Source organism: Salvia hispanica, chromosome 2 (assembly GCF_023119035.1).
Source record: "Salvia hispanica cultivar TCC Black 2014 chromosome 2, UniMelb_Shisp_WGS_1.0, whole genome shotgun sequence".
NCBI classification, from domain to species: domain Eukaryota; kingdom Viridiplantae; phylum Streptophyta; class Magnoliopsida; order Lamiales; family Lamiaceae; genus Salvia; species Salvia hispanica.
In genome coordinates, this window is record NC_062966.1 from 24,255,451 (window position 1) to 24,265,765 (window position 10,315).

Here is a 10,315-nt window from a genome sequence, read left to right on the forward strand (position 1 = left end):
TAGTTCATTAAATACCTTGGTCAAATCTATCCCTAGCCTATGTTCTTATTGTTTTTAAGTCCGTCTTGGTAGCAGTCGCCGTATTTATTATACCCTAGAAATCCGGGTTGTTACAGGCGTAGTAGCATCCTCCTCCAGCTCCTCTAGCAAACGGTCGAGGTCGGTAGCCCTATCCGACGGCGCCTCCGATGATGTGGCTACCCAGCTTGCCAGAATTAACTTAGGTAGCCCTGACGCTGGCCCCAGCAGTTCCCGCCGGTTGCAAGGAAGGAAGAAGGCGATGGCTACCCGCCGTCGCGCCCCGACTCCAGCCGCCCCCGCTCCCGCTCCCTTTGTGCCTCCTCCACCCCCGAACAACTTGTTGTGGACCCTCTTGGGTCAACTCTATTTGAACGATACGTCTAAGATGACTCCGGAGCAACTTGCAACACATGAACAAATGATCCGGGGTCTCAAGAGGCAATTGGGGTTAGAGGACTAGTCTTCCACGTGTGTAATTTTTAATTTGTAGAATTTTAATTATGTATTTTTTTATTTTCTAGGATTTTAATTATATATTTTTATTTTCTAGGATTTTAATTATGTAATTTTTATTTTTTTCTCCACTTCACTTTTGATTTTTTATTTTAATAATTATATCCACCTAATATTTACTGAGATTATAGTCGTGATATTACAACGTACCTTTTCATATTACAACAACATGGTCTTCAATATTTTTTTCAAGTTTTGTACACCAGCTTTGAAGCTTTGAAATCCGATTGCAAATTATTAAACTATTAATTTATTCTGAATTTTGCAATTAAATTACAATTTTGGTGTTGACATGGCCTAAACTATTCTTCAACAATGAAATTATTTCATTTAGTATAAAATAATATTATTTCATTGCAAGACCTGACATGATATTGGTTGACGTCCGATAATGTAAGCTATGTCAACGCTGAAATATTAATTTGTAAAACCAAATTTTAAATTAACAGTTCTATCATCTACCGTTGGATTTCAAATATGTTAAGCAAAACTATAATTTGATGAATGTTTATGCAAATTATCCCGTTGCAAGTACATTAATTATATGCTTAGCTCTATCTATAATTATGTATTTGGAAGCCAAAAATATTTTCAATTAACTTAAATTTATCTTCTTCTTTTTTACTTTATTTATCTATTTTTTTGTTACATTAGTTACTCATTTCGATTTAGCTAGCAATGCTATCTTGATGTTAACAAATGGAAATACGAAATTCGATGTGATCATAGTACTTGTCACCTCTCCTGATGTATTCAAGCTTCTTCAACTAGCAGTAAGCATGGAAATACTAACAATTTGTAAGCTAGTATTTAATTTTCTTCAAATTTGGACCTTTTCATTTAAATATTTATTTCAATTTATTTCTCAAATTTTTCATCTTGTACACATCTAGTGATGTCGAACGATGACGACCCGAGCATAGCCTTGAGTGCGACTGAGAACGGGGCGTTTCTCTACATCAAGAGGCCAGCGAACCCCGAGATGCTGAGATACCTATGGCAGCTCGTGGCGAGGGAAACCGTGCGCGTGTTGAGAGAGCGCGAAAGGCTGATGGCGGACAGCTACATTACGCCTCAGTGTGGCATTAAGAGAAAGATGTGTGCGGAGTGGACTAAAGAGCTACACGAGGAATTCGTGGATGATGTAGAACAATTAGGGGATGGAAGTAAGATTTTATCCCCAAAGGAGATATTGGAGAGGATGAATGTGCCTGGACTAACAAAAATGAAAGTAGCAAGTCATCGTCAGGTTTGTTTTTCAACAACTTATATCATAGTACTATGATAAGTTATAAGTATTTAGATATTTCATTTCTATAGGTTATAAGTCATCGTCAGGTTTGTTTTACTCAAATAAGAGGTATAATTGTCACAAGGGAGTATTTTAGGTGCGACTAATTTTAGTTGGGACACTAACAATAAGGACACTTTATGAAGCGTTAGTAGTATAATTAGACGCACAAATTAACGTCTTTAATAGCATTAAAAAGTGTACTTATCCGATTTTTTGTTGTGGTGAGATTTTAATTCTTTATTGCTTATATACTCCCCCCGTTCACCACTTAAAGAGTCCTTTTGACTCAGCCCGGGTTATAAAAAATTATTTGACTTTGTGAAATAAAAGAAAGGGAGAAAGTGAGTGGAATGTGAGACTCATTTAAAGTATTGGTTTTATATTGGATTGTAAGTGTAAGAAGTTGATGGAATGCGGGGTCCGCATACTAAAAGTGGAATAAAGTAAATGGTTCTATAAATCGTGGACAAATAAAAATGGAAAAATGGTTCTTTAAATAGTGAACAGATGGAGTATTATTTATAATTTGTTTGAGAAGGTTATTTCTCAATAAAAAAGAAAAGGGAGGAGTTAAAAAATTAAAATTGGAGAAAGTTAGTGAATGTATCTTATAAAAATAAAGCTATGCAACTATATTATGACATCCCACAACGAGTATCAATCGTTATATCAACCTAATATTTACTGATTACAGTGCAATATTACAATAATTATATCAACCTAATATTTACTGATATGTGTGATATTACAACAATAGTCTTCAATATATTTTTTCCGTTACCTTTTTATAAAAAAATGATAATACACTTTAAGATTTTCAGCATCATATTATATACTAATGGTAAGTATAATCATGTACAATTAATTAAACAATTTTAATAAGTTTTTGAAATCCAAAAGCACACTATAAATACCACCTTGTATCCGTAACTTTTTATTTGTACAAAAAAAAAGACTCAGTTCTCTTGAGGTCTTAATACTTATATACTTTTGGTTTGCGTAATTTCTTGCATAAGTTTGTTGTCTTTTTCACATTTTATTTCAATATCAACTATTCAATTTCTAATACCTCATTTTTTGTTCCTCTTTGCAGATTTTTGTTGCATCAAATTAAGTGGAAAAACTCTAATTCGAAATGACTTCATATCCTTCGGTCCTTATGCATCAACTTAATGTTGTATTTGTGGACCATGAAAGGAATAGTTTAAACACCAAAAGCCTAATGGAATCATGCCAGTACAAAGGTAGATATATTTTATATATAGTTTTAGTTAAATGTAAACAGGGTCTCGTCACACTGGATTTGAACCCGAGATAGTGGGGTTCTTCACATTAACGACTCTATCAACAGCATAAATTTGACATCTTCTTTTTCATTTAATTTATTTTTTTGGTATGTAGTTACACATGTCCAATTTGCTGCCGCTGCAATCCCAATGTTAACAAATGGAAAGACGAAAATCGATTTGATCATAGCAAATATCACCTCACCTGACGTATTCAAGCTTTTTGAACAAGCAATAAGCATGGGAATACCAACAATTTGTAAGCTAATTAATTTTCTCTAAGTTTGGCCTCTTTTATTTCAATATATTTTAATTAAGTATGCGTGTAGTAATTTTATATTTCATCTTGTACACACCTAGTGATGTCGAGCGATGAGGGGATGACGAGCTCGGCCACGTGGGCGATTGAGAAAGGGGCGCTTCTCTACATCGAGAGGCCAACGAGCCTCGAGATGCTGAGATACCTATGGCAGCTCGTGGCGAGGGAAACCATGCGCGTGTTGGGAGAGAGAGAAAGGTTGAAGGCGGCCGCGCCTCCATGTGACGTCGGGTTTAAGGACGTGGAAGGCCCTAACGACGTCGATAATAGTAGGATGAGCCAAGGAAAGTTGAAGAGAAAAAAGTGTACGGACTGGACCGAAGAGCTACACGAGAAATTCGTGGATGATGTAGAACAATTAGGGGATGGAAGTAAGATTTTATCCCCAAATGAGATATTGGAGAAGATGAATGTGCTTGGACTAACAGGAATACAAATTGCAAGTCAATTTCAGGTTTGTTTTCCGGCTAACTTATAACATAGTATATACTACAATAAGTTAGTACTAGTATTTAGACATTTCATTTCTATAGGTTAATTACTATCTAAATTGTGAATTCAATACCTAACAAAATTCCATTATGCAGATTAATAATATCATTATTTGATCTATTTGTTTTACTTGTTTTACTCGATGATACTGTATGATACTCTGATAAATACACTCGACAACAATTACCTTTATCTTTCTTGTTTTATTAAAATATATTGTACTGTGTTTACATCATTTGTGGTTTTAAAATTGAGACTTATGTAAATGCCTAATATTTTCAAAATCAAATTTTATAAATATCGTATTCAGCGTCGGGGAACCCCTGTACTGAAGTCATCGGTCAATTCCATGTCACTCGGTTGTGTTAGGTCCAATGATGCGATTCCAAAGCAAATATGCCAATTCAGGAAACGACAATTGAAGTCATCGGTCAATTCCATGTCACTCGGTTGTGTCAGGTCCAATGATGCGAGTCCAATACAAATGTGCCAATTCAGGAAACGACAATCGAACCCAATTGAAGAAACGACAACCGAGCACGCACAAGAAGACCCAATTGAGGATGTGACAACAGAGCCCACACAAGAGGGCCCAATTGAGGAAACGATAACAGAGCCCACACAAGACGGCCCAATGGAGGAAACGATAACTGAGCCCCCACAAGAAGGCCCAATTGAGGAAACGTTAACTAAGGCCACACAAGAAAGCCCAATTGAGGAAACAGCCGAGCCTGCAGGAGAAAACCAAAAGCCCATTGCATGAGGCGACCCCTGGAACGATACCAAGACTACACTCCGCCTTAGTTAGATTATTTTTATCTATTATTGTAATAGAAAGTCAAGCACAATTATAAGATCAATTTCGGGTTTACTTTGTTGGTTCTTTCTATGAATGCAAAAGATAGCCGAACCAACCCTAGAGTCTTAGATATTATAAATAGGGAACTTGTGACCTTGTAATTATTATACAATTAAGAAATAACAAGGACCTTTAATAATTTTTGCTTCTTTATTATATAACGCCAAAATCCCTAACACTCACGTCTCCCGACGGAGATTTTTATTGCTTATACATTCTTTAATTTTTGTACGGGGTGTGGGATATTTCTCAACAAAAATGTCAGTCATTTCATACCAAGTGACATAATGAGTCTGTCTCACCCAGGACGGATCCAATGTATTGGTCGGTGGGACATATACTCCTCAATTTTTTCTACATGCATATACATAAGGATGTAATCAAATATTCATAACTTTAAATATTGTATAAACTTCAAACTATAATGTGAACTGTTGAAAATGTCAACAGATGACAAAATAACAGTAACAAAAAATGTCAACACACTGTCAACGGTTTACGCTATACTGAGTTTACGCTATACTGATAATGTGTTGACATTGTGTTAACATTTTTTATTGCAGATATTTTGTCATCTGTTAATATTTTCTAACGGTCCAGATCATAGTTTGGAGTTTACTAATATTTAGAGTTTTCATTTTATCACTACTTAATATACATTAGGGCTGGCAATTTTTGGCCCGACACGATAACACGACACGAACCCGCACGAAATTAATGGTATTTGTCAAGGCTTATTGGGTTCGTGTCCTTATTGTGTCGACACGTTAACAACACGAAAACTTCGTGCCGTGTTCGTGTCGTGTTTGTGTTACACGTTAAGAAATAATATTAATATATTATAATATTATTATTTTATTATTTATTTTTAATTTTAAAATTTTAAAATTAAAATTTAATATTTAATTTTAAAAATAATACTAATATTATAATAATATTATTATAGTGTCGCTATTGTGTCGTGTCATACATATGTTGTTATTGTGTCATGTTGACACGAAGTGATTTGTGTCGTTAATGGGTTAGTGTCGTGTTCGTGTCTAAGGGTAGCGGGTCGTGTTCGTGATCGTGTTTGGAGTTTTCTTAATGGGTCGTGTTCGTGTTTGTTGTTACCGTGTCGTGTCGTTATCGTATCGAGACGATAACGACATGACAGACACGATTCGCCACCCCTAATATACACGTCTATAATTTTTTGCTAATTTGGAAAAAGAATTGCCCTTCCATATGTAATAACCAATATACATGTCTATAATTTTTTGCTAATTTAGAAAAAGATTTGGCCTTCCATATATAATACACATTCATATGAATTGGCCCCATAATAACATAATAAAATTATATAAAAAAAAGAGTATTAATTTTGCATCACTCTTCACGACAACAAGAAATTGATCATATTACAACACTTTGAATACTATTTTGGGGTTTGATAGGTATGACCTTTTTTTTCTTGTTTTATGGAGTATATATATAAAAGAATATTTCATCTTTTATTTTTTATGTTATTAATTGTTTTAGATATTTCTTGATTTTTGACGTGCTACTAAAAAGATATTGAAAATTTAAATTAATTACTTGATATACTAAAATAATTGTAGTAATAGTTATAATTTTAATTTGGCATCAAAAGTGATGCAATATGATTATTTTTTTAATATGAGGCCAGTATTGTACATGGAAGGCTAACACATCAATTAGTAATTTCCATTTTAAGATTATGCTATTTCTATAAAAAAATATTCACACACCAATTATGCTTCCATTTGTCAGAGAAATAGTGGTGTCACACACCAATTTATTATGTCACTTAATATGGAAGAACTATGGAATTTTTGTTCAGCTTCACTTTCGATTTTTTATTTTAATAATTGTAACAGCCCGTCTTCCTAGGGTATAATAAATGCGACAACTGCTATCAAACGGACACGAAGAAATGAACAAAGGCTAGGGTTTCATTTAAAGAGTGTTGACCAAAAGATTAGAAAGAACTATCAGAGCATTTAAAACAACAAACTTAACCCAGAAGCTTAAATAAGAAAAAGGAAGGTGCAATAAATGACGTTCAAGAATCTTTAGAGTATGGCATAGTTTCCAAGATAAAAACCGCAAGATAGTCTAAGGCCTCTACAACGAAAGGAGAGTGAGAAATATTCAAAATAACCATAAGTGTATCAAAAACTCAGCGGAAAGCGACCAAGAGAAAGAATAGCTATGTATGAAGACACAACTACGCTTGAAGTTCAAAACAACCATCTTAATTAATTATCATGTTCAACACCCGCCACGGCTCGTCATCGTTCAACCTGCACATAAGGAAAACACATGCAGGGCTGAGTATTTTGAAATACTCAGTGAGCTCATTGCCAAAACATTTTATAAGTTATGCCACCCTTACCAAGTGAACTCGAGTTTTAAGCAGTTGTAAGAGAATATCACGAGTATCACAAAATATATTTTCCATAGACTAGCCAGTCAAAATAACTCCCCATTTTCCCTCAACAATTCAATAATCACAATCATTCCATGGTGCGACGAAAGTGTGGCCACACTTTTCGCCCACGAGACCGGCCGACTAGCAAGGACGGCTCCCGACTCCCGATTCCCTCGTGTACACAGCCTGGTAGGGTTTGTGGCCCATACTCAGACCCGAATTCGTATAAACATATCATAGCCCTATAGCCCAATGGAGCGAACTCACAAACTAGGCATCAGGCGCACAATATCACAACAAAACAGACATAGGCATGGCATAATAGTTAAACCACCCTTATTTCTCCACATTCATATATTTGCACATAAAAGAGTTTAAGAGTAAAGCTCACCTCAACTGCTTAGGTTTCAAGAATGTTCTTTCCTTTGTTATCTGGCTTCACAACTGAGGTTTCACCTTTTTAATCACATAGGCACATATCACAAATCAGATTTAATACAACTCCTAATTCATGCATGTCCCAACGCCCTTCTTCCCTTTTCCCATCGATTCATCTTATTATCACTAATCAAACTTAAGTCATGATCTTCATATAAATTCCATTCGCATCTCAACTCTAGATCTAACACCAACATAAGCCACACAAAAGTATTTAGCCAACAAGCACACACCACACAACACAACACACACACAACACGCACGCACACACACGCACGCACGCACACACGCACGCACACCCACACACCACATGCATACATAATTTCCATATCCCTTTTATCCCACCTTCACTCAAACAAGATGCTTGAGGGTTCAAGAATACCGATTAATCGGTTAGAAAGAAGAGGAATCGAGTAGAACGAAGAGGATGGATATAAAAATACCTTAAGAGAAAAACGAACGATAGAAATTAAGTATTAGACTCGGTTCGTCAAGATTCTTGGATCAAACTTCAATTCTTCACAAAGGATCGAGGATTATTGGAGTAAAGTAGAAGAAAAATGGGAGAGTGTGGGGAGAAGAGAGGGGGACGAAAATAAGGGGTGGGGCGAAAATTTGTGATGGCTAGGGTTAGGTTTTTGGCTCCTTATTTATAGAGTTCAATAAAATCTTTAGGTAAATAAAATAGAATATTTGGTAAGATCTTATTCTCCACAATTAAATAAATAAATATTGTGAAGTAGGGAAGAAGAATTAACAAAAATATACTAGGGTATCAAGCATGAAATTTTCGGAACATATGGCTCCCAACTAGCCAAGATTTTGTTTTGGTATATTTTACGGAGTAGAATAAAATATCACGGAGCAAAATAAAAATAAGGATTCTCCCAACTTGGGATTGGAAATAGGCGTTCCCTATGCCTTTTAAATAAGGCATGGATTTTTAATAATAACTAATATAAGATAAGGCAAGATCTCTTGAGGTATGGAAAGATTTGGTAGAATATTTAAATTCTAGGTATGAAAAGAAATCAAATAAGGGGTTAAATAAAATAATTCTTTTCTTCCCACAATAGGTGATTTTCGAAAATCACCAAGAAATAAAGGGGGCGATTTTTATCTCTTTAAAATAAGGAATAATTGGGTCTTAGATTTAATTTGGATAAATATCCCAAGAATTAAATTAAATCCGAAAAAATAGAATTCCTTCTCCAAAAGTCAAGGGGTTCGAAAATCTCAAGGGTGGCTGGTGTTTATGGAAATTTCCTCAAATATTCTCACTCACCCTTAAACAAATAATTCACCTCATAAATTAATAAATCACATGCCACATCATATAATAAACAAGTTTGACTTTTCAAACTTCCAACGCAAACCCTAGACTCGACTCGGTCATAGCATCTCATGCAATAAATGCATTCATAAATATTTCACGTCTCTACGTCATCAAAATAAATTCTAGGGCTCTAAAATTAGAGTTCGGGAAATCGAGATGTTACAATAATCATATCAACCTAATATTTACTGCGATTATAGTCGAGATATTACGACGTACCTTTTCATATTACAACAATATGGTCTTCAATATCTTTTTCAAGTTTTGTACACCAGCTTTGAAGCTTTGAAATCCAATTACAAATTATTAAACTATTAAATTGTTCTGATTTTTGCAATTAATTACAATTTTGGAGTTGACATGGCCTAAACTATTCTTCAACAATGAAATTATTTAATTTAGTATAAAATAATATTATTTCATTACAAAGACATGACCTGATTTTGGTTGACGTCCGATAATGTAAGCTATGTCAAGTTGAAATGTTAATTTGTTGTAAAAATCATATTAAATAAACAGTTCTATCATCTATATACAGTTGGATTTCAAATTTGTTAAGCAAAATTATAATTTGATGAAAGTTTATGCAAATTATCCCGTTACAAGGAAAGTTGAAAAATGAATTGCGACTAATATCGTGAGTATAATCATGTACTATCACTTACCTCAAAAAACTTTTATTAAAAGCAGCCGTGTGAAAACGAGTAGAAAATAACTAAACTCAAAATCACACAATTAATTAAACAATTTTAATCAGGTATTTGAAATCCACAACACACTATAGATATATACCACCTTGTATCCATACTTTCTATTTGTACAAAAAAAAAATAGAACTCAGTTCTCCTGAGGTCTTAATACATTTTCTTGCATAATTCTCTTGTCTTTTTCACTTTTTATTTCAATATCAACTCATACATTTTTCGTGCCTCTTTGCAGATATTAGTTGCATTAAATTAAGTGCAAAAACTCTAATTCAAAATGACTTCATATCATTCGGTACTTACGAATCAACTTCATATTCTATATGTGGACCATGAATTGAATTATTTACACTCCACAAGCCTGATGGAAGCATGCCATTATAGAGGTAAATATAATTTTAATGTTTTAATTATTTATATAAGTTCTATCGATATATATAATTATCTGTGTAATAAAATACTACTAACTAAGTTACAGTAATAACTAATAATTAATTTCAATTTTATATTTTAAAAATATCAACACAAAGACATAAATTTATCAATATTCTTGTGTTGATAAATTTATGTCTTTGTGTTGATATTTAAATCTACATGTTGTATTGATATAAGTATGTCT